Source organism: Leptidea sinapis, chromosome 20 (assembly GCF_905404315.1).
Source record: "Leptidea sinapis chromosome 20, ilLepSina1.1, whole genome shotgun sequence".
Lineage (NCBI taxonomy): Eukaryota > Metazoa > Arthropoda > Insecta > Lepidoptera > Pieridae > Leptidea > Leptidea sinapis.
Genome location: NC_066284.1, coordinates 1,072,629 through 1,100,157, shown reverse-complemented (window position 1 = coordinate 1,100,157; position 27,529 = coordinate 1,072,629). Strand labels below are relative to the sequence as shown.

Here is a 27,529-nt window from a genome sequence, read left to right as displayed (position 1 = left end):
TGGAACTCACCGCGTAATTGTTGCGGCTTATTCCGCTCAAAGAATTTACGCTAAGTTCGCACTGGCTGTTTAGAAAGTCACATGGCTGCAGCATTTTTTTTTATTAGTTTTTCATTTACATAAAACTCTTCACAGCTGACAACAGTTCTATTTTTAAAGTTCATTCCGGCCCTTAGGTGGGAAGTAATTTGTATGAGTTATTCCCTCTCTGTTGAGGGAAGCAGCATTTTCTACTCAATAATCAGAACAAAATAAAAAATACTTTCCGAGTATGAGAAATGAAATAGTAGATTGTTAACCGAGGGTCGAAAGAATTAATTCCCGATGCATTTGTCTAAATGCGTCTGCCCGAGCGCAGCAAGGACGGCTATAGTCCGAGTAGGAATTGATTCTTTTACCCGTGTTAAACACTCTACTTTTCATTTCGAATTTTCCACCCAATAATCAGATCAAAATAACATTACTTTCCGAGTATGAGAAATGAAAATATAATTTGTGTTATGTCGGATAAAAGTTAAATAAAACCTTTTATATATATTTTTAAAACGCTAATACTTTTGAATAATTAAACCAATTTTCACGCAGTTTTCAAAGATTGGTAAAGCCTTATAAAAACCACATTTAGAAAATTATTTTTTTTATAGTTGTTTTGAGGTTTTACAAAATCTACCTACCGGTCCAAATTGAATTAAAAATCGATCTGCAAGCACTATTTTAGCTTGATATTGAATTGAATTTTTACGAGTGTAGTAAAAGGTGCTGTATGTCTACTATTATTAAACGAAAAACGAAATTTCGATCGAGGTTTCGGGTGTTTCCTACTACGGTTCCATTCGTTCCGAAGTATTGTCCCGAATGTCATTGTTTGACATTTCGAATGAGAACTATTTTTCAAAAACTTTTTACTTTTAATTCAAACAAAAAATCGTAAGTACTAAGTTAACATGTTTACATTGCGTGTGTAACACAGATAATTTTGGTTGTCATCTCTCAATCAACTCATCGTTGGCATGACATTGAACTCTTCAAATTAGTTGAATAAAGATAAAGTTCATTTCAATCGTTCACCATTCATTCACGAATATTGTCTATGGTTCCGAACTTCGTCGATTAGTCCGAAAACAAAATAGTGCAAGAGATTTTACCCCAGGACGTTACCAGGGTATTCTCCCTCGTACCGCCGGACCTATTCTTTACACACTTCAGCCGGAAGATGTCCACCGCTGGACAAAGACTTCCCCCAAAGATCTGCACAACGATCGGTCCTGCGTTACCCTCATCCAACCCATTCCGGTGATTTTGACCATATGATCAGACCATTTTGTGGGGGGCCGACACTGCGTCTTTCGGTACATGGTTGCTATTCAAAGACTTTACTGCCCCAACTCTTGTAATTCCGGTGGTATCGCAAGAGAGTGATCTCATATAACTAAGAGACACTGCGCTCGTTGTCTGTTCTCCTCTTCGATAAAAATAAAATAAGAAAACTTTGTCGTACTGCGATTTATTCGATATCTTGTTGCTTCGTTGGTCATAATGTTAAAGGCTTACATGAATGTAACTATGTAGTTGTTCCCTAATACTTTTAAGTTTTGTACTTAATTATGTAACTATTGCAGTAAGAAATAAAGAAAATCTAATATTGATACCGATCATTATAAAAATGTCTCTGCTTAACTCATCAGGTAACAATTTAGGATAAAACTGTATTGTGGATTGATGCTTCAATAGATAGTGACTAAATGGTCTTATTCACTATGTCTTATCGAAGTTTTAAAACGTCGTTAAGAAGCGGTTGTTAAAAATTGTATTCGAAATCGCTTATTAGTTTTAAAACAATCATTATCTCTTTGATAAAGTTGATGTGACTTATAGAACCATCTAAAAATCTATCTTAAGCCTTCGATAGCAAAAAAATGGCGGATGTTTCGTCAGGTCAGGTGTTTCGTATTTGACCTTTGATTTTCGATGCCAGTTAGTTTATAATATTAAGCTGTGGTACTCATAAAGCCATCGAATGTTTTTTTTTTAAACGAAGCGAATAATTAATTTTAAGTATTTACAACAAAGTTTACATATGTGATAATTTATCTGTTTGACAGCTTTTTGATAACATTGTATACGATAAAGGCAAATTAGCTATTGGAGGGTTAACAAATAATTTTAAATAAATTTTTTTATCAACCCAATCGAAATTTTAACTAATTTAGGTTTATACCTTTGATAAGCGTCTTATTATAAATAAGGTGCATAACTTGCCCACTTGCTTTTACATGTCATATTTTTCTGTGATTATCAAAATAATTTTATTTCGAAACTTTAAATTTTAGGTTTTATTTATTAAAAGGATTATAAGCTTTAAATATGCTAAGTCTCACACAGGTCCATAAATCAAATTAAAATCACTTTATTTATGTAGGTCACAAATGTAGGTCAATTTTTTTTCTTATTGAATTTACCGCTACTTCGTAAGGGGTCTTCGCAAGAAACTCACTGCCACACTTCTAAATCAAGATTTACATTTTCATCGTTTTAAAATCATTTTAATTACAATATAATATGTAAAGTGATGCGACAAAAATACTCAAAATTCAAATAGTCAATGCCTTACTCTTCGTAAGTCAAAAAGCTAAATTAATACAAAGAAAAGTTATTGAGTACAGTAACTGCATCATCCATAAGAGACTAAGATATTTTAACGTGGCTTATTTATAATATAATATAATTAATTGTATTCTACTCTATATTCGACCAAGTCGATCAGAACTTGAGAAAGCACTTAAACCAGTCTCTCGCACATGATAAGCCACATGATATTCATAAATGATTAATTACCTATATCTATAGTCGTGGACTATAAGAAAAGGTTACTTACATTTCAATAACCTATTTACAGATAGCATTGGAATATAACTATATTGGACATAACTATGGATAAATAAGATCTTGTCATTAAACTGTGACAGCAATGTATCCTAAGCTAAGGGTAGATTTATTTAGCTTCAATAGTGGAAAGCAATACAGATGTTATTCACAACGAATTATGAATGAATGAATATTACAACTATTGTGTATCTTCTGTCTACTGCATATATCACGGGAATGTTCCGAAAAGCTGTTTCACCTTATTCTTGCCGCCGACTTCCAACGTCGCACGTCGCGCCACAATAAGGATATCATCCCCACCATCTGGATGTGTGGCGGTCCTCCACAGCACGATTTTCAAGGAGCTTTCTTCCACCTACTACAAATCTGTGGAATGAGCTTACCTTCAAAAAAGCGCGTGCACCTTACTTAAAGGCCGACAGCACTCATGTGATTCCTCTGATAATGCAAGAGAATGTAGGTGGCGGTGATGACAGCAGGTGACCCGTACGCTCATTTGTCCTACTTTTCCATAAAAAAACAATTCTGTATGCTAGCTATGCTTGCATATATTACTGCTTCAGGACAGAAAAGAGCATTGCTGTTATCTAAGCAACCTACATAGTATCAAAAGTTAAAACTAAATGAATAAAAAATTTATAATATCATGATTCATCAAATAGTATAGTATGGTTTTTCGTTTTTTATCGACCAAATCAAGTGGGCGTTTGCTTTTTAATCATTTTGAAAAAGATGACGGAAATAATCTCATATTATTTAACTTTAAAACAAGTTTTATGATCGTCAAGCAAGGACCTTAGTGTTCTGTGGAGATATTTAGATGTAAAACAGAAATGTCAACAGTAAAGATATTTCAAAGTAGCGAGCGAGTGAAATAAACAATGTGCCGGCGGATAGTGCGTTGTAACTGAGCTGAGGTGTCCCTAATGGATCGTGAGTACTTCAGCACACAGATAACGATAACTGGATATGTCATATTACAGAAACAACAATATTTTTATGCAGAGATATTTACTTTTACGGGTTGCATCGATCAGCGTTAATTGGTGGCAAATATTTTAAGTGAAAAATTTAAAGTATTTAAGGGTCTACTGATATTATTAATAGGGTTTTTATTTGAATAAGAATATGATGCCTACATTCCATAATCTTAATATTTGAATGAATTTTGACCATGTGTTTAAATAGCAACATAATATATTATTATCAGGAAAAATAATTTACAATACTCGATAATAATTTTTTATAGTGTTATGATTTTTTAAATTGTGAGATTTTTGGATGCTAATTTAAATTACTCGAATAGATGATACTACAATAAATTTAAGATCTATAATGTATTCTGTATTCGACGCAATAAATAAAATTCATTTTCATTTTCTCGTCTCTTTTTATCTAAACGTTATATTAATCTAAAGGGCTTCATTATACAATGAGTGTAGAGTTATATATAGTTATTCGCACAGTATTCGTTTTGGTATTGATTCAGCTAATACAGTGGATCACACTCGAAATAAGTTTCTCCGGGGTTTTAACATAAAAATTAATACAATGGGACGCACAACACAATGACCAGCCATCATCATCAGCTGGAAGACATCTCCAAAGATCTCCACGACAATCGGCCTTGCGCTGCCCTCATCCAACGTATTCCGGCGATCTTGACCAGATCGTCGGTCCATCTTATGGGGGGCCTAGCAAGACTGCGTCTTCCTATACATGGTATCCATTCGAGGACTTTTCTGTCCCACCGGCCATCTATCGGCGGTATTTGGGACGAGAAGATTTTACGGAGCTACCTATTATATATATATATATATATATTCTTCTACACATCATTTACCTTCAGTTATTCATGGAAGATGAATTGATTGAAAATCCGCAGTCATTAATTTTCATATTATTATTTATATATTATTTTCATATCAAGGTCGAAATTAGTCAATGACCGCAATAATAAAATGGTTCGCATCCAGTGTAAGGAAATTTTTATTCTATGTTAGCTGTCATAGGGATATTTATAGGGGTTTCACTCGGGTCATATTATTTGCTCCCGCGTCAAGCGTATTCTTGTGATCTAATGAAAATCCTAGACAAAACGTCTTTATGATTTATGCCTCCACGAGAAATTACTAATTATGGTGGTTTTTATATACCTTTTATCATATACTTCCCCGTTAGGAAACATAAATCTGACGCATTCTTCCTCACATTTTATATAATTTAAGTCGTTATTTAGTATAATTATAATAATATATGATAGATAATTTAATAATAATTAACATATAAGATTATTATTAAATTATCTGTCATATATTATTATTATTATATATTGCTCGTTTAAAGATATAATATATATATAATCTGAATCTCGGAAACGGCTCCAATGATTTTCATTAAATTTAGTATACAGGGGATTTCAGGGACGAACAAAAGCGCGCAAAAAAATGCTGGTAGAGTTTCTTGCGCCGCTTCTTCTCTCTCAGAGCGCCATTTGTTTCCGAAGCGGTAGTACTTTCTAGATTAATAGAAATGACATCAAAAAAATTGTTAAGGAATCAATTTTGAGAAAACAAATGCCTTTTATGCCTTAAATTGATTTGTGACCGAAACTCTGGTAAATGAGTTTTACTCGAAGTTGGTAAGTGACTTATACGAGTATTATTTCTAGCACTGGGATCCAAAACTTAGGAAGCAATAACCGGAGTACCACAGCGTGTAATATAATTTACCTGCATGCCGATGCAAGTATTAACCAATATTCTCAACAAGGTGCTTACCGGCTTAGCATTATTCAATTTTAAGCTTAATATCCTAAATTTATGTCACGAAATTAATTTCACTGCATTTAATCCTTACTCATTTTATAAATGTGAATATAAGTTTTTTATGATACGCTTTTACGCCGGAGCTACTGAACCGATTTTGGTGAAATTTGGAAGCGATAGACTAGAGCTCGAGAAAGGACATAGGCTAGAATTTATCGCGGAAAAATCCATGGTTCCTGCGGGATTTGTGAAAAACTGAAATTCACGTCGATGAGCTATAATTATACCAATAGTAGGTTTAGCTTGCCATAGCAATCTTCCTCGAAATAAGATTCATATAATATGTTGAGAACGGGAGCGAAAACGGGAACCGGAACTGAAATAGGTAATCACGACCATGGTGGTCGTGATTACTGTCATAATTAAATTTAAAAAATTAGTTCGCAATGCATTCTAACACAACAATGAATTCAAGCTCTAAAGGTTGATGCATCTAATATACGATAATATTTATTTGTACATTTTTTTTATTACTTTTAACGCATTATTTGATATTAATAATATGCTTTTTAACTTTGAACATAATTCATATATTGGATACAGCCTTACAAACCATTTTGTAATGTAAGTAGGTATATCACAATTATAGTAAAATAATCATTAATTTAGTTATTTATTTATTTATTTATTTAATAAGGTTTACCGACAGATAGTACACATATACTTATTTAGAATACATATACACAACTTAAAAACTATAGTGAACATCCAATTATGGGTAAACACAGCAAATTAGTTATCTAGTTGTAAACAGAGTTGTAATATATAATAATATACAGATTATATAATATCTCCTTCGCTATTGCTTCAGGTTATAACAAGAAAAAGGAATATCTATAAATATATTCTATTAAAATTGACAAATACAACAAGTATTTAAATATTAGTGTTCCATCTCATATTCCAAACACGCTCTTTTAAACTTAATTAAAGATATATTATGTAGATCAACATCTATGTCGTTGAACCATGCGTTATGTTGACGGCATACATTTGTTCGGTAAGTATCTATTGCAAAAGGCTGAAAGTTATTCACTCTAGCATTAGCACGAGGAACCTTGAAGTTTATTTTTTCCAGTAATTGAGGACATTCAATCAAATTATTAACTATTTTAAAAAGAAAAACCTGATCTGAATTCCAACGTCTACGCGAGAGGGTTGTTAATTCAAAAAAGAAACAGCGCTGATTGTATGATTGTATTATTGATGTAACTTGTTTTGATGGACACACATAAAAAACATGAAACTTTTTTTTAATCTTCTCAAGTCTTTGCATATCACACTTGTAGTGAGGACTCCATACAGCTGAACAATATTCTAAATGGCTACGTACCAGAGACACATATAGTGTTTTTAAAGCAAGAGTATTATTGAATTTCTTAGCATTTCTCCAAATGAAGCCAAGCATTCTAAACGATTTATTTACAATTTGTTCAAGATGAGCTTTAAAATTTAGTTGTGTGTCTAATATCAGGCCCAGATATCTAATAAGCCATACTTCTTCGAGGTCAACTCCGTTTATACTATATTTAGTTTCTCATGTTGACTGTTGAGTTAGTTAGTTTAGTGGTGTTGAGTTTCTTGTATGGTAGATTCAGTAATTTAAATTAAATATTTAAAATGACGAATAAAGTTTTTTTGATTTTGCCTTTGAACATCTTGAATCACTAGCGGCCGTTTTCAGTAACCTATCTATCCTTATTTTAACTTACTAGATGTAGACAAATCTATCCTTAAAAGAAAAAATTGAAAGAATAAAAAGTCATATTTTTATTTCATTTTATAAGGGCTTTGACTGGCAATCGTATTTGTGAAAGAAACTATTACAAGATATACCTAACTACTTAGGTAACAATGAAATTTAAGATTTACCTTTAAAAATATGTACTACTAAGTACTGTTCTAAATGTTCTGTAGACAAATTGTGTCTATGATTGCTTGGTAAATTTTTGTAAGCGGAAAAGGAGCGTCCTACGTCTACTGAGGTTACTGGGCAGAATTTTTTGAGTGCAATGTTTGGGCGTACTACGAAAAGCATCGAACGATGGGCGAGATCGAGCGTAACTATGCATAATAATTATTTTTTGATATTTATTTGATTATCCTCAGGACGTTTTGTTCCAAAATCTAGCACGAGACTGAATCAAATATACTGTTACGTATTTACGCCCCGGAACGGGGCGTAATATGTCGGACTCGAGTGTCCGCGTAAGCGGACACCCCATACCGACTAAAACCTCCTCTGTGCAACAGCTGCTAACAAGCAGCCCTGGCTTTCACAGCGAAGTAGGACGTGGGCCGTGGAGGCCGCAAAGACTACGCAACAACAGTCGCGGGGCGTCTCCTAAGGAGACTCGAACCTCAGACCGGCTGTGTGCTTGTGGGAAGGAAAGGTGAATCAAATGAGCCGGAAGCCGCTCTTTTATACCCTCGTCCCATGAATAGACGCGCTGTGATTGGTCGGCTGTTGTGACGTATTACCCCCGGAAGAGATAAGTAACTAAGTAAGGTGATGGGACTAAATTTGTTTGTCCATCCCATCACCTTTGTTACGTATCTCGAGACAACACGTCCTGAGGATGCCTCGTGTAGAGGCGAAACACGTGTCGAATTGTTTAAAAACAAATATTTGCGGAATTAACACTAGAGAAAACTAAAATCATTTGTATAGTTGCGTTTTTCTTACAAACATATTATAAAATAATACTATTAGCCTTTTAATCAGATAAACGATGTTATATTCTTATGTTATATATTTCTTTCTGTTTGTCAGTCGGCAATGGCACGTGATAAGTAGACAAGATATATGGCGCAAAATTTTCTAAGTTACCCTAATTACTGAGATGGTACAGTAAACCATAAAAAAGTGGGACGTCAGAAAAGGTTGATGTGGAATAGAGGCCAAAATTTAACTAATGGAAGAGGTTGCAGAAGGCTTTTGCAGTCTAGCAAAAAGATATTTGGCTAAAATACTGTTAAATCTCGAGACTCTAGTATTTTTCTTGCATAAAAGCATCACTTTAGTAAAGGAGTTTGTTAAACAGCATTCGAGTTCAAACTGACATCGTCAAATATATTTTGCATCTAAACATAACATTCGCAACGTTAAACCTGTTCTTTGCGAAAAAACCGGATGATGATTCAATATAATTTAAAAGGCTGACAAGCAAACTGGTACATAAACAACCTTTAATCTTTGACAATAAAAATGGGTTTTCCATACCAATTAGTTATGGGAATTTTGCATTGTATATGACGATTCACTTCTGTAGAGTTCACCATGAGGTCATCATGCTCATAAAATGGCAGATTGATTTTATTAATTTTATCAACATTTTGATGACTAATAATGTAGTTTCGCTATGTACGGCTGCTTAGATCATTTACCAGTGGGAGGCTCCTGTGCACAGGATGCCGGCTAGATTATGGGTCCCACAACGGTGCCTATTTCTGCCGTAAAGCAGTAATGTGTAAACATTGCTGTGTTTCGGTCTGAAGGGCGCCGTAGCTAGTGAAATTACTAGGCAAATGAGAATTAACATGCCGCTCAGAATTTTTGGGTTTTTCATGAATCCTGAGCGGCACTGCATTGTAATGGGTACGGCGTATCAATTACCATCAGCCGAACGTCTCGTCCCTTATTTACATTAAAAAAAAATTGACATCTAGATAGACATATAGTCCAGCTGTGAAAATGTCGAAAAAAATTGCGTGTAGAAGTTACCTTTATTTTGAGCAATTCATGCACACGAACACAACGTGTCATACAAATCGCGAGTGTAAGACGAAGCTTGTCACGCACACGAAACTAATATACCTGGCATGTTTTTATGGGTTGTCTCACAGCAAGAGACTATGTAGACGTATAAATTATCTAAGTATGGCTGTTACGAACGATATGTTAAAATTGTGATAAAATTAAATGTAGGATTTAAAATGGTAGTTAATATTTTAAGCTCAGCAAATATTACATGAACATATTCATTTGTTTGCTTCTCATTTTAATAAAAACTGTTTTTTTAATCACTACCAATGTGCTTATTAGTCAAACTGAAGCACTATTAATATTAATTCGCGCTATTTATAACCTAGCTCCTAAAGAATCATTAAGAAAAAAAAAACTGTTGCATCTCAATATATTCTTGATAATGTAATCTACCAGTGGAAGGCTCCTTTGCTCGGGATGTACATTATGGATACCACAATGGTGCCTTATTAGAAAGCATTATTGTGTTTGGGTCAGAAGGGCGCCGTAGCTAGTGAAATTACTGGGCAAATGAGACTTGATGTCTTATGTCTTAAGGAGACAAGCGCAAGTGTAGTGCCACTGAGAATATATGTATTTTTCAAGAATCCTAAGCGGCACTGCATTGTAATGGGCATAGCGTAACAATTAGCATCAGCTGAACGTCTTGATCGTCTCGACCCTAATTGTCATAAAAAAATAATATTTAATGATACCACAGACTGGGAATAAAGGGAACGCCCTCAGATTATTTTACTTTAAATTACGTTTAAAGTTATTCTACGATATTGTATATTGTAACTAAACTAAGGAAAAATAAAAGCCCAAGAGTTTTTTGCGCCCGTTCTTCTCAGGTCTGACGAACACTATTTCGAATGTGCTTGACGTTAAATAAGTGATTTTAAATCTTATTTTGAATAAAATTTTTGAATTTGAAATAGAAAGGTTTCATATCAACCACCCTATACTTTTTAATAATCTTATTATTTTTTTATTCACTCTAATTCAAACTTGTAATAAATTTTTCAATCATAAATTATTGCACAATTGAACTTGAAGTAAAACGAGATTTTTTTAAATCAGATTAATAATGGTGGGTGAGGAAACATATAAAGGGACGAAGGGAACTTACCTGGTAAATGCTGGTGCTCCTCTTCAGCCCCCGGGGAAGACAATTGGCCTTGGTAATAATCCTTTCTCTTCGTTTAGTTCGTGTTTCGCTAGGTCACTTAGTTAGTTAGGTGGCGCGTCCGTCATTAAATTATGAGAATACACGGGTCGCGGAGCGCTGTGCAAGCGTATGAGCGCGTGATCTACCGACGAGAGAGTGTGTAGGGCGAGGTAGGGTTAGAGAGAACGGGGTGCCAAAAGAGGGGTGAGAAATGGAACCGAGAAATTGAGAACTGACGTTGACACTGACAGTTTTAAGTTCCATCCGAGATGGGCAAATAATATACAGGGCAAACAAATAGTTTTATGTTTGTTTCAACTACAACTATTATCAAGAGCTGTACTTTTTAAATAGTCTATCTATAGTAGATTAGTAATAATTCGACAACCTACAGCCGACAGCCGAGTGGTTAGCGATCCTACCTACTAAGCTAGAGGTCCCGGGTTCGAATCCCGGTAGGTGAAAGCATTTATATGATGAATAAGGATGTTTTTTTACCGAATCATGGATGTTTAAATGTATTTATGTATGTTTATATGAATTTATGTATGTTTAAGACAGTATATTGTATTAAATATATCATTGTCTTGTAACCCATAACACAAGCTATATATTATGCTTAACTCAAGATCATTTTTAACTGTATCGTACACTGTGTAGAATACTACATACTACACTACTAAACATTGGAATGTCCAGTAATGTGTGTGAGTATTGATAAAAATAAAGACATAAACTTACCTATCATTCGTCCTCTAGAGAACATATTAAATTAAAAAAAATACTGTTAATCACGCGAACTCTTAGTTAAGAGATACTGTTAGAATTACGTCATCACGGATCTTCAGAGGTCATTGAAACAAACTTTTTTGGTATAAGAAGTTATAAGTGATGTCATTTTGATTTCTATTTAATATTGGTTCGATCACATCAAATTATATCTATGTACGTCGTGGGTATATTTTTTATGATTCAGATATTATGCTATCAGGGAGTAGATGTAGCAATGAGGTCCTATTCCAGTCAGAGATCTCTTTGTTGCACTGTTGGCCGCATGACGCGAAAAAGGAACTAGCAGCCTAGCGAAGCTCTCTAAGAAAAAAGCGATTCATTCGATTGTATGAAACGTGCAGTCATTTATAGATTGACAGTTGACGGCTATAATCTTGTAAAGAAAAAGGGAGATAGTAAGTAAGTAAGTATATCTTTATTTGGAACAAACACTACAAATACAGGTAAACATTTACAAAAAATAAAAACAAATAATATGAAAAACTTATCTTAATAATTACGAATATAATAAACATGCCTAATCTACTTAAAACTAACATACATTATGAACCAAAAAAAACTAAAGTATTGCTTATTCTATATCAACATAATAAGGTGGTGTTTGCAGTGTTTTTTTCCAAAAAAGGTTTGCTACTCAGCATATTAGTTGGGTATCACCCAACTCTGATTTTCAGTAGCTACCTCCAAGAAGGCGACTTCGATTATTAACTACAATAATTATGTAAAAAATAATAAATAAATAAATGATAGTACTAAAAAATAAGGTAAAAAATAATATTATTGTAGACGGCTAGGTCGTAACAATTATTACTTAGATATATACTGACTATTTAATATATAAAATTCAAGATAGCCGAAGTCCGCAATCCCAATATGGAATCGTTTTTACCCGATCAACGTAAAAAGAGTCGAGACTGTTCAAAAAAAGTTCACATTAAATTATCGAGTAAAAGGAAACTGATCCCACTACAATGATTTATTGCTTGAACATTACTTTCCTCAGCCATGTCAGCGCCGCACTATAACAGACTGTGTAACTTTATAGACAGACATGTACTGTTGAGCTGACTTCTTAATCTGAGCTGCTGAGTCTCGTAGGCTTTCACGTCCCAGCCAGGTGTCTCCGCTCATGCACTTTAGAACTATCGTCCTCAAAAACAAACATTCGGTTTCGCGCGCCATTACACAGGATGTGTAAATCATAACCAATTGTTTTCTTGACATCGACATTTTTTTTCCCCTGCTGCGTTCAGACAAGATTTAGAATTAAAATCGTTGTTGCCGTTGCCCCAAGTTTAATTTAATTTGTGTGATCTTTTATGTGTATCAATGTGCATAATCAAATTAGTTATTTCTGTGAATGTTTGAGACTTTTTTTTATGAAAATAAGGGACGAGACGAGCAGGACGTTCAGCTGATGGTAATTGATACGTCTTGCCCATAAAAATGCAGTGCTGCTCAGGATTCTTGAAAAACACAAAAAATCGGAGTGGCACTACAATTGCGCTCGTTACCTTGAGACATAAGATGTTAAGTCTCAGTTGCCCAGTAATTTCACTAGCTACGGCGCCCTTCAGACCGAAACACAGTGATGCTTACACATTACTGCTTCATGGCAGAAAAAGGCGCCGTTGTGGTATCCATAATCTAGCTGACACCCTGTGCAAAGGAGCCTACCACTGTATACTGTACTGTATACCTTTGATTTTTATTTTGTTATTATTGTATATGTGAAACATGTATTAGGACGCATCTATATGTATATTTTGTATTTCTTCCTATACTGTTCAGTTCTTGTGATGTGTTTGTTATGTTTCCTTGTTATAATAAATAAAAAATAGGGTTATTATAGGAGCTAATCTCTCATAAGTATACAATATCATAATGATAGGTTTAAGAGTTCCGTACATTAAGGGTAATCAAAAGGAACCCTAATAATTTGGCTCTACTTTTCGACCGTCTGATTTATCTGTAGAAACGCTTCAAATACAAATAAATACACTTTAAAGCATTTACGGTTGTTTCACAAAAATATTGCAAAAAGTCCCTCAAATATTTATAAGAATTCTTGGTTTCCTTGTTACGTTCTTTTCTTATATTTGACTTTCTTCATTTATCTTGTAACTACAAATGAACATGCAAAAACTTTTGTGATAGCCAAGTTGAAATAGATTGTCGCATACACTTTTACTTTAACAAGTAAATTGGCGTGTAAGCTGTCACCTGTTAACAGATAGAAATTTGTGAGTAAACTTTTGACATCTGTAACTGCCACGGTATTTTATAATGTAGGACGGCAATCTTAGATTAGATCTTAAAATAATAATCTAAGATAAGATCTAATACAAATCATTCAAATCCCGTTTGAATCATGCAATAAGCCGTAACATCTTGTAATATTTCGTTTAGATGAATCAAATTTATTATTATCATTGATGTCATAGTTTATTGACAATAATATTTGTTATTTTTACTCAACAACAATATTTTTCATTATCTTGTTTCTCTACAACAAATCCTTCTGATGCGTTGATTTATAATGGCTGAGTCTATTAATACGGTTACCGTACTAGTACAATTTATTATTATATATATTTGTTTTTGGTAGCTACTAGTGAACAAGGGCCGATTCGGTTCTGGGATTCGCCGGCCGCTGCCGCGGCACGCTACGCTCAGCTCCTGCGTTGTGATTAACAGTATTAATCTGTTTTTGGGACCTACTATTGAACAAAGTCCGATTCGCTAAGATAACAATTAGTTGATTACACTAATGTATAAGTAAAATAATGACTATTCAGTATATACAAGAAACAGACCAATTAGCGTCTGCCTCATAAACTAACGACCAGTAAAATTATCGAAATATCATTGTCTTTCAATATCGATGAAGTCGGTTGACAATCTACCGGTTAATTATAATATCACTTGTGAAATTATAATATCACGGCTTTGACAATACACCTGTGACATATGTCGTAATTTAAAAAGAAATTGAATACTTGTACGAATAAATATAATTTATTCGTCCAGTACACGAACAAATAGTGACTTCGCAGAGGCGTAGCTAAAACCGGATCGGCCATATTCATTTTTCGGGGCCCCCGACGTTTGTCAGTAAAAATTAATAAAAAGTTTTGCTGCTTGCCGAAAAAAGCCAAGGAGATTGTATATTTCATTTGAATTGTTTGTAAAAGTTTTGGAAAAAGTGACAGATAATTATGAAAGATAAATATTTCTTTTAATTTTATGCAAAACAATATTTTCCTTTTTGAGAAATCTTTACCCTTCATAAGAGCCCCGCAGGCAATTTTTATATACGGGACAATAATAAAATATTGACAACGGTTTGTTAAAATTTTCGAACAAGTGACAGATAGATAATTATGATAAATAAATATTTCTTTTAATTTTATGCAAAAATTTTTTATTTTGTGAGAAATCTTTAACCTTCATAAGACCTCAGACAATTTTTATATACAGGGTCCCTCCAAGGCACGCTACACCACTGTCACTTCGATTTAAAAATGCATGGTCAAGATTGAAAAATCTCTTACCATCGTGTTTTCTAGACTTATATATTGATCGACATTGGTAAGGGAACTACGACTGTTTGGAAACTATTTAATCACATTTAATAGGAACAGATTTAGATTAGAGCAAAGGACGTTTCTAGAAATAACTTTCAATGGTTGTATAAAATTCTAAGCGAAATATTAGTGAAAGATTCAACGGAGCTGCGCAACTCTTGAATTAATTAATAGTATTTTTAAGGTATTATTATTTTGTGGTTTTTATTCAATGCTTAATAGTTAGATTAATCGGAGTAACCTTGATATACTTCAAAAAATTCTAAAATATGCTGCAAGAAATACGTTTAAACTCTTGGGTTTTCAGTTATCATGTTGAGGCATTTTTCTAGTTTTTAACAATCCCAGCACCTATCATTCGCTCAAGTGAGTCTCGTGATAGAATATGGTGAGTCAACATCTCCTGAGGATGCCTTGTGTAGAGGCGAAACACGTGTTGAATCTGTTGAAGATGAATCTTAGCGGAATTTACACTGAAAAAGGCTCAAAACAATTGGATAATTATAGATTTCCCTAAAATAATGCCTAAAAGTGGTCTATGCGTCAACTCGTAAACGGGTGCTGCTTGTGGTGGCCAGGTCGACCTGTTATAGTTAATAAATCACTGCATTTGTTGGATACAGTTTCTAATTGTGACAGTAATCACGACCATCTTGTTCACGAAGCATCCTTACACAAACAATGAATTCAAGCTCTAAAGGTTGATGCATCCAATATACGATAATTTACATTTAAACAGTTAATTCTTTATTACTTTTTGTGAAATAGTTTATATTTTTTAAACACGACTATATATTGGATGCAGCACCTTACAAACTAATTTGTTATGTATATTACAGCCATTGTAAAATACTATATTTGATTGAAAAGATTGGCCGTTGAGTTTGTTGTATGTTCTTCTTGCGAGCTCAAGTTTTTACGGACATTAGATAAACCAGTGGGAGGCTCCTTTGCACAGGATGCCGGCTCGATTATGCGTACCACAACGGCGCCTATTTCTGCCGTAAAGCAGTAATGTGTAAACATTACTGTGTTTCGTCCTGAAGGGCGCTGTAGCTAGTGAAATCACTGGGCAAATGAGACCTAACATCTTAAATCTCAAGGTGACGAGCGCAATTTTACTGCCACTCATAGTTTTTGGGTTTTTCAACAATCCTGAACGCACTGCATTGTAATAGGCAGGGCGTATAAATTACCATCAGCTGAACGTCCTGCTCGCCTTGTCCTTTATTTTCATAAAAAAAAAAGAAGAAATTTTTGTAGTCACGAATCAAAAACCTAATTGAATAAAGTTTATTTGACTTTCACTTTGAATTCAATAAAATCTCAGCACTTCAGGGCCCATGAACCAACTGTCTTAATACTGCCATATAAGTCTCATTGGGATTAACATATTTCTATTATCTGCAGTTATCGGCGCCGACAGTCAATGCTGCAGTCGCAGCACTAGATGACGTAGCTTTGACATGTAAAATAGGTTTCACCTTGGTATTTTATTCTCCCCAGTCCTCCACATTGTGTGTGGACATAATTTTATACTTCTGCTTTCATTTCTCTACAATCAAGTGGTACATTATTCATGATGTCATGGGAGAGACTGACGTCAAAAAAGTATTAGCAGATCTTCAGAGTCCTATAGTTAACACTATCCTAAGTTAAAGTTAACGATTATTTTTTAACCGACTTCAAAAAGGAGGAGGTTATCAATTCGATCGGTATTTTTTCTTTTATGTATGTACACCGATTACTTGCAGATTTATGATCTGATTTACGTAATTTTCTTTGATTTTTTCTTAAGTTCGATGCAGAATAGATGCCATTTGGTCCCATAAAAATTTAACATAGTTTGGCCGAGTAGTTTTTGTTTTTGTTTACGTGGATGATGTTATTATAGTTTATGTACTGCTTTTTTAAGAGTTTTCATTTAGTTTGATTATATATTATTATTATTAACTCATCGACTTCAAAACTATCAATAGGTAGCACATATAAATAATAGCATTTTATTAATATCAAAGGTAAAGGTATATTAAATTAAATTTTAGTTATTTGATACTTTTCAATTTTGAAGTCGGTTTTTTTAAAAGTAGTTTTTTTTTATAAGAATTTGCATAATGGAGTGTACGCGAACACTGTTTAAATTTCTGTCTATTTGAAAGGAGACTGCCCATCTCTCGTACATTATTGGGCCCAAATTTTGATTAACCGCCACAATTACACAGTTACAATGTCCAAATTCGTGCCATTACTTGCATAGTCAAGATATGTGTACTGAATGAAAGCAAGGTTATGTTAATGAATGTGTGTTATTTGATATTAAATATTGCACCGAAAATAGTAAATATGAAAAACGCAATATTAAAACACATTATATTGAGTATAACCCTTAGATTATTACTACTAGTATGAGCACATGACAATAAGGACCGCTAACTACTGGTAAATTGACATGAACTAAAGTCTAACCATAGACTAATTATTTGTCTCTTCAGCCATTTTATGTTATAAATTGCACGATTCTACCAATAATTTTTTATTTAAGATTAATTTTAACGATTTTTATCGGTAACAGCTGGGCCCAAAAAATGTTCAGTCTTGTATGAATGGATGAAACAATTTTTCGGACTAGCAGGCAGCTGTATTATAATATAGCGTTGCTTTTTTATTTAATTTAAAAATATATAAGATAAATCAATCGATTTGGTCAAGACTAAGAATACGTCGGATGAGGAACCTCAGGACCGATCATCTTCGAGATCTTTGTCATGTCTTTGTCCAGCAGTGGACATCTTGCAGCTGATATGATGACGATGATGAAGATAAAACAAAATACAATTAAAGTGTCAGATTACCATGTTAACAAAATCTACGGGGCGAGGTTGTTGAAGGCAATTAATAATTAATAAAACTTCTAGCACAGGGACCAAATCCTACATTTAGAAAAATATCGTTGCCGTCCTACACAAATACACAAAAAATATACGTCACAGCAAATCGTAGTCCTAAAAACATTTGCCTCAGACCTAAATAACTCAATTTATCCAGTTATAAAGTGAATAACGCAAAATTGAAATAGTTTATTCCACATCAACGCAATGAAAATCTACTGCTTTGTTCAATTTAACAAAGGTTCCATAATCTGAAATGTCAGCGCCTTCTATTTAGCGAATGATTGATGACAATATCCAATGTTTGGCTAAGCGTACAAATTACTATTAGAGTAGTCTTTTTCTTGGGCCTCGTCAGCTTTTTGTCAAGCTTAATAAGACGTGTAGCCATTGTCCTAGCGTGGATTTAGTTGAGGGATCAAGGGAGCTTAGATCAGCTTTAATAAAATTAGGGATTCAAAACGTTTTGCAGAAAAACAAAGACCAAACATATTTATATCTAAAATATATAACAAATACATTAAATAAGATGTACACTTCATTAAATAAGTAACTAAAATAAATAATTTTAATAATTATAAATTTAACCAGAATCGAAATCTAAAAACCTAAAAAAATATAATATGATAGCTTAAATATACTATTAAAAGGAGTTCCTTTTGGCAAGGTTCCGAAGATACTGGCAGCGATCACCCTATGAATAGCTAGACCAATTTTGTTGACTTTGTCCGAGGTAGCTGCCAGCTGACTCTGCCGTGACTAACCTTTTTGCTATTTCCTTAAAAAGCCTTATAGCGCTGGGACCCCACGGACCAAGGGTCTCGACACCGAATGGGACAAAATCATATTCGGAGCCTAAGCCCCTGTATTTGCATGCTATATATCTTATTTAAATATGAAACATCAAATTTATATTTAAATTTATATTTAATACATAAAAAATGGTAGGTCAATAGAAATATTATTTTAAATTTATTAGAAATTTCCATATTAAAATCATTAGAGTAAACATATTTATTTCAACTTAGGAATAAAAACTTTTAATATAGTTTGCCAAGATGCTGGTAGCTAGCCCTTATCACTTCCTAACGGCAGTATGTCGAATTGCCAATCCTGTATATTAAAAGTCTACAGTAAAAAGTAATAACACAAATAAAATTTGAAGACAAAATTTTATGAACGATGCGGGAACGGAATCCACGACCTCTCGCGTTCCGTGTGAACGCTCTTCCAACTGAGACAACCGTTCGAGTGATAAAATATCGTTGGTAAAATCTTGTATGCCCTTTTCAACTCTCAGGATATGGCTTCATCTATTGCGATGATTTACTTTACAGTTGATAACCTGCTCAACCCCAACATTTGCATAGCAATTCGACTTCGCTCTTTTAAATCTACACTTGTAATATTTCAAAGTTGAGATTTGAACAAAGCATACAAGATATTATCAACGATATGTCACACGAAAGGTTGGCTCAATTGGAAGAGCGCTCGCACGGAACGCGAGAGGTTGCAGGTTCGAGTCCCACATCGTTCATAAAATTTTATTTTAAAATTTTATTTGTCTAATTAATCCGAGAAGTTAGGGTTATCATTTTTAAACAAATTGTTTAGTTAGTAATGTTGGATATTTGTTTTACTCATTTTAATGTCAAAATCCACTGCTTAATCGAAAAGTATTCTGGAATACGAACCTTAGATCAATATCGGGGTTCTACACTATTGTATTCATCTTTAAATGAACGTATAAATATAGGTAATAAATAAAATATTGCTGGTTTCAATCAATATATCATAGTTACTCGGATCATCTGATATTAAAAGGGCTATAAAAAAGCAACCTGTGTTGCAATAACAGTGTAAATTGCTTCATTTTCCCCAAACTATGAGTAATGCTGCCAACACGGTATTTCTACCCGAATCAAACTAGATACTCGAATGATTTTGTGGTTCATTGCAGCTCAAAAGCTCCACATGTTCTTCAACATTCAAATATTAATCTTAAAATTAAATATTACCATAATAAATTTGTTATGTTTATAAACCCTCATTTCTAGGATTAATACACAAATAAAATTTTAAAAACAATTTTTTTATGAACGAAGCGGGACTCGAAACCAAAACCTCTGGCGTGCCGTGCCAGTGCTCTCACTCTAACCAACTGAGCTCAGTTGGTTAGAGTTACTCGAACGGTTAGCTAACCGTTCGGGTGACGCATCGTTATAAAATCTTGTTCAACTCTCAGGTTGTGGCTTCATCAACAGGATCTACTTTACAGTTGATAACCAGCTCAATCCCAATATTTACATACTAGGAAATTGACTTGAGATGTCGCTCATGTAAATCTAAACAATTTATTATTTTTTTAAATTGATAACCCTCACTTCTAGGATTAATACACAAATAAAATTTGAAAAATTATATTTTTTTTTCATAATTATCATAATATTAAAAATCTTAATATTATATAATTATGATTTAATAACTCAAAATTGCTAACTGCTATATTGCTCTGGCCTTATGAGAAACTCATGATCGTTCAGAGGGCAATGGAGAGGGCTATGCTCGGAGTTCCCTGCGAGATCGAATCATAAATGAGGAGATCCGTAGGAGAACCAAACTTACCAACATAACCCAAATGATAGCGAAACTGAAGTGGCGGTGGGCAGGGCACATAGTTCGACAGACAGATGGCCGTTGGGGCAGTAAAGTCCTCGTACGAGTATCACGTACCGGAAGACGCAGTCTTGGTAGGCCCCTCAGAAGATGGACCGACGATCTGGTCAAGATCGCCGGAATACGTTAGATGAGGGCAGCGCAGGACCGATCGTCGTGGAAATCTTTGGGGGAGGCCTTTGTCCAGCTGTGGACGTCTTCCGGCTGATGATGATGATGACATTCCTCTGCCAGCAATCAAGTCATAATCACCGGCAGCGTCATCTGCCCCACTGCACAGCCTCTTTCCACTCTATATATCGAAAAGATTTTCTATTTATAGTTTCCAAATTACTTTGGTATTTAAAAACATTGCCAGAAACTTGAGCCGTGCATTAGCCCATTAGTGCCACGGTTTCTAATAGTTCTAAATACAATCTAAGCGTAACACCAGTGGGAGGCTCCTTTGGACAGAATGCCGGCAAAATTATGGGTATCATAACGGCGCCTATTTCTGCCGTGAAGCATTCTTGTGCTTCGGTCAGACGGGTGCCGTAGCGAGTGAAATTACTGGGCAAATGAGACTTAATATCTTATGTCTCGAAATAGCTAGCGCGATTCAGAAGTAGTAGTAGTGCCGTTCAGAATTTTTGGGTTTTTCAACAATCCTGAGCGTCGACCATCATCTAAACGTCCTGCTCATGTCATCCCTTATTATCATAAAAAACAACCATTTTATTTAATTAAAACTCATTCAAAATCGCTGGTAACTTGATAAAAATAAAACTATTTTACTTACGTAGGATCATCGTTCAAATAGCGTAAAAATGTTAACCTTAACATTCATATTTTTACTCATTTTAATGTTAAGTTTCTGGGCCCATGGGGACGCGAGGCAGACGGAAATTCATAAAAATACGAGTTGTCTTTTTGATAAAATACGTGACAAGAATTTGGAGTACTGTCGTTTGCCGTCCAACATGTAAAAAAGCAATAGAAATTGTTTTATTATGTGCCTAAGGTTTGAATTGTATAATTCATATTGGGTTTGCTCAATCCAAGGAGATTATAATATTGACTTAAATCTGTTTGATTCGACCCAAATTTTATATTCACAGCGTTAGTGCTTCACGTCGTTATGAATAAAAAAAAGTAAAAATCATTAAAGTGATTCAGTACACGTGCTATTCTACATTTTTAGAGTGAACAATTTTGCAAAAATCTTGACAATTAATTTTAAATAATGAATACGGCTGTATGGGCTTGAACCATTAGGACAGGCATAGGTCTGTCCTAATAATTTACGAGGAAAACAAAAAAAAAAAACGAATGACGCAAATGTCAGGAACTTTTAGGAACCAACTTTAACCTGTTACTTTTGTGATACAGTGATGCGCGCGCATCCTAAAATTTCACTTTCATCATTTTTTTCATGAAGCCCCCAAAGAAGTATAACTTCAAAAAAAAAATTAATATCATTGTCATTCAGAATTGAAACATTCGTGCAATTTATGAAAATATATCGGCCTCAGTTTGCGAACTCAGCAATGCTGGAAGAGAACAATGGCGAAAATTTACCTGACCGTTGGAATACCTGTCTAAGATTAGGATGATTACAAAAAAAAACTACACAATAAAAATTGACATTTTGCTTATGTTAAGGATTGGTCTCCGCTGCGCTCCAAATACATACCGCACTACCTAAGAACAAAAGCTTTATTATCAGGGCAACTATTAGATGCTTGTGTGCGTGGCATCTTGACACTCAATGGCATCTTTCAAATTTTGTAACACATGCTTCGTGCTATTTTACATTGAAATTGATAAAATACAAAATACTTACTGATGATATGTGATCCCAGTCTCTTTCTTATTTCTTGTATTTTGACAAAGTTTTACTATACCCGGCATTTTAGTTTCAATGATGAGTAAAGTTTAACAGAACATGTGGCACGTCAACGTCACTTATCCGAGATTGGCTTGATTACGCCCACTTGGGCGTAGTATTAGTTGACGCACTTGACGACTACGCCTGCGGTATCTAGTTGGAGCGCAGTGGAGACCAATTCTTAGTATATACTAATATATACTTTTAAGATAAAGTTGTATAGCAAAAGGAACCGGGAAAATATACAAAATATTTTTTTCAATGCATGCTGTGATAACAATAATAAAATAAAATAACATTTATTGTTTTCAAAGAAAAAAATTATAGAATAACTTACATGCTACAGATTACAAATTAAAATGAAAACAAAAGGTAGCGGCTCAGCTTCTACTGCTCGGCGTACATTACTCCAAGCAGCGCTGGGTTTCAGCCGCCCCCCTCCCTGAGGTGTTATTAGGGAACTATTAGAGTCCACGTCCACCAGATATAAATCATCAAGAAAATTTACAATAAACTTTCAAATGTTGTAATTATACCTATACTTAGTTTCATATAATTATGTTTTAAAATCTATCATACTATTTATTCTTACTATATCTAACATATTTCTATTACATATTCAGAATATATCACACTATAGTCATAAGTATCTATCCCTACTCTTTGCTATAGTCTTGTTTGTTTGTGTGTGTGTGTGTGTGTGTGTGTGTGTGGTGTGTATAATATGGAGATTCAAAAAAAGTGTTTTAGTTTTAAATCTTTTAAGCAAGAGTGTTTTAGATTTTCACCAGCAAGTTGTCGTTTTAGTAAGGCAACAACGAAATCAAATCCATTTTATGTTATATCAACGAAAGCTATCGGTCAATATGACTGACAGTGATGAGAGAACTTTCAATGGATAATCTACCCTATGGCTATGATCTAGCATCTATGATGTACTCATCAAAGTCATCAGTACAGTTTAGGTTTTATAGATACCAAAGAGGATGTAAATACTACGTAATAAGAGTCGGCACTGTGTAAGTAAAATTTGAAATTTAGTTTACTATGAAACGTGCAGTCGTTTGACATAATTTTGAAATAGTTGTTATTACAGTATGGCGATTGGCCACGAAGTATAATCCGGCTAAGTTTGAAAGCGAACAGTTGCTTATAACGTAGTCGATTTCGGCTATCTCCACCACTGGACAGGCTGTTCCATTTGTTTGACAGCAAATTTTTTGTGTCTATTTGAAGCGCCACTCGCGAGCGTCCAGAGAACTAATTAATACAAATGGCTGCAACTTGCAAGAGAAGCGTATAGTAGGTACTCTGAATTATTATTGCATTTTGAATTTATTTCGGTCGTTTTCCGTGTTATTTGTACTTCAGGAATCAACGTAATAAAGGACACATTTTTTTTATGTAAATAGGTATCGATGTTTGTTTAGCTGAGGTTGTCATCACTAGTTTCAGTACCGCAGACTATCGCTATATGGCCATCAGCGCTAAAATCGTGTATATCAAACAGGCACAAAAGCACTTTTACAGCCGCCAGTCCACCTGTAGATAGTAGGGGTCTATCTCCGTTTTTTACAAGATAATAGCCGTCATCTGTCAATCTATCAATGACATTTTATACAATCGATTGAATCGCTATTTTTTTACCCTTAGTTTAACTTACGGATACATTGCTGTCACTGTTTAATGAGAAGATCTTTTCTATCCATAGTTAGTCGCTTCATTGTGTGTCTTCTATCGCATTTATCACGGGGAGTGTTCCGAAGAGCTGTTTAACCTGATTCCTGCCGCCGAATTCCACCTTCGCACGACACGCCACAAGTTAGGATATCATCCCCACCATCTGGATGTGTGTCCTCCACAGTGCGGTTTTCAAGGAGCTTTCTTCCGCGTACTACAAAGCTGTGGAATGAGCTTCCTTGTGCGGTGTTTCCGTAATGTCGGTGATACGACATGGGTACCTTCAAAAAAAGCGCGTACACCTACTTAAAGGCCGGCAACGCTCTTGTGATTCCTCTGGTGTTGCAAGAGAATGTGGGCGGCGGTGATAACTTAACACCAGGTGACCCGTACGCTAGTTTGTCATCAAAAAAAAGATCTTTTCTATCAATAGTTATGTCCAATATAGTTATAGTCCAATGCTATCTGTCAATAGGTTATTGAAATGTACGTAAGCGTAAAAAGATAGATTTGTCTACCTCTAGTAAGTTAAACTAAAAATAGAAAAGTTATTGAAAACGGCCGTTAGAGAGTTTCGCTAAGGTGATAGTTACCGCGGTTGATCACGGTCCATCAGCACAATCATATTTCTGTGATCGTATACGTTTCGATGGCAGATAAAGAATTGAAGTTGCTAATGATCAACATGTAACAATACACACAATAACCTCAGAGATCTGATTAAGTGGAAAAAAAATCGAGACATATCTCACGCAAACAACATTTATTTCTCCACTACCCCAGTTCCAAATTAAAAATGTTTTATATCAGTAGATTCAGAAAATTATAGAGAATTAATTAATGCAGGTCAGATCTTGAGTCGCAACAGTTCCGTTTCAAATATTCGTTGCATGAAACTTCGCCATTGTTAACACTGCCATTGTTGATAATAAGGTTTACTTCCAGCAACATAATTTTTATGTACAAAATTCTACCGTTTTTTAAATCGTTACTAAAATTCGATTCGAAAATTAAAAAAATTTTTGGGCCCAGATACTTTTTAATACATTTCAGCGGTAAACATCTAGGAAACTAGTTTAATAATCCCTTAAAGTGATTAAAAATCTTTAGATCTTTTAAATCTACGCATTTTGTTGTACATAATAATATATTTATAGTATTTTCTTTGATTAACGCGAGTGTTACTCGTTTAAATAAAACATTTTTAAAGGATTAAAACGCGCCTACAGTTGTTTCAACATAAGCATCCTTTGATGACAACAAAACCTTAGCTCCCCTGATTTCTGCAACGTTAAACGAGTCGTTTTCACGCATGTATTGCAACAACATCATATAATCCACCTTGGGAAGGTTGCGGCTGTCTGCCATGGCATAACCGTCCGAAACTTTCATGGTAAATCAATTTATATATAATATGTATATATAATAATGCGTTTTTATTAGTAAATAACAATGCGGCGTTTTCAAACAAAATAACCTCAGCAAACAACACTGATATTTGACAATGCCAGATGACAATAATATTTGGCCACTTTTTTTTTAATCATATTAATTAGGAGCAAAGGCATACACGGTGACAATGCCTTACTCTGGATTGTTAGAGGATTTTTTTGAATATTTCGTTAAATAAGTAATAAAAAAAATCTAAAAAATATAGAATGGAATACATAAACATAAAGCTCTAAATGGTTGTCGGTTCCTTAGTATTTATTTAAAATTGAAATGTTGTGAATTGTAACTGTATTTTTACATAACAATTTTGAGAAGGTAATTTTTTTTATTTTAGATAACCCGACGTTTCAAGACCTTTCCAAATCTCATTTTCAGGAGGACTGCAGATGAAATGAGTCAAAGATAGTATTTGGCATAGTTGTCATTATGAAGTTTAGCGCCATTTATTGCCTCGGAGGTGGTATTTGGTATACACAGATCTGGCAAAATTTACTGATAGTGTCCTCTTCTTTTTTGGTATGTGTCGATGTGGGTTTTAATTTAGAGATTATTGGTGTTAGATAATTTTACACCGGCTTCAATCGATTTTAATTTCAATGGCTTCACGTACCAGTCTTGGGAGAAATCTATTCTCTTTTACCGAAACTTTTGGTTGGTTGAACCGCATGTAGTGGTAAGGACGGTCTGTTATGTGTTCACAAACAGCTGACTTGGACGTAAGTCGTAAAAACACAGTTACAATAAATACACGCGTTTTAATCCTTTAAAATTTATTTAAATTAATATATTCAAACAAAAATAAAAAAGCCTTTTAATTGTTAACTAAATGTTTGACTAAATACATTAGGTTGAAATTTTTTGTTTGACATTTAAATAGGTTCTTTATTACTGTTTTCAGCAACCCTTTTTTGGCCAGGTTGTCTTATCCTTTTTTTATCCTCTGGTTTCTTATACTCATCTATGTTGCGAGCTTACCTTTCCCAATCTTTTGGTAAGTCTTTTCTGCCACTTTCCATTTCTTAGATACCAGCCATTCCATTACGTTTTTATTCTATTTTTCTGTTTTTGTTCTCACTATGTGTCCAGTCTAGTTTCAAGTTCAATTGTTCTTGTTCTTATTCTTGAAGCCGTAAATTTAGTATGTTTCGCTTTATATTGTGATTTTAGACGGTAAGTTTTTGGCTGTTTTTGCACGCAACAGTGCTCTGCTCGGAGTTTCCCGGAGAGCCAAAGTTACTGAAATAGCCCAGATTGTTGCGAAACTGAAGCGGCAGTGGGCAGGGCACATAGTTTGACGGATCTTATTACATCAGCTACCTGCCAATAAAAGTCCCGTCAAAATCTGTCAAGCCATTTCAGAGATTAGTCGGAACAAACAGACAGATCAAACAAACAAACAAAAGACCGACAGACAAAAATTGTAAAAAATGTTATTTTGGTGTGTATATATTCATATACACGTAGTAAAAAACGGTTATTTCAATATTACAAACAGACACTCCAATTTTATTTATATGTATAGAAGATAATGTTCAATTAAAGTAAAATTCTTTCTATGGATACCACTAATAAAGATATTTACCAGAAGCGTCACAAGGTTGCCTCATTACTGACACATTCGTATCTTTCCCAGCTATTGTATCAGTTCTCTTTAAAGTCAGCAAAAAACAGTTTCTATAAGAAATATTTCAAAGTGAATCCGCACTCTGACAGGAATTATAAGTTTGTTTGACAGAGATGTATACCCACTGAGGGATGCGAGTTACTTATTATAAGTTTTCTAAAGTATATAGTTACGGGTTGGACAGTTTTTCTATGTGGAACGGTTCTGAACTGTTCGCAGCAATCATTTTATTTAATAGCATTCGTCCGTGACTTTGCCTGCATAGATTTAAGTGTGATATTTCACTTAATGTTGAAGTGATAACTTCTTATGGGAGGATAAAGCGTTTCGTTA

At 34.3% G+C, this 27,529-nt stretch overlaps 1 protein-coding gene across 3 annotated transcripts in view; it reads right to left on the bottom strand.

Moving 5' to 3' along the window:
* The window catches only part of LOC126970239 (hemicentin-1-like), a 138,357-nt gene that overhangs the window by 93,127 nt on the left and 17,701 nt on the right, over positions 1 to 27,529 (bottom strand). Inside the window, exon 1 of one of the 3 annotated variants that reach the window (XM_050816047.1) lies at positions 10,592 to 10,726. The exons of the other annotated variants lie outside the window; for them this stretch is intronic. The gene's annotated coding sequence lies outside the window, so the exon portion shown is untranslated. Of the gene's footprint in view, positions 1 to 10,591; positions 10,727 to 27,529 lie in introns of those variants that run through there. 3 annotated transcript variants of the gene reach the window in all.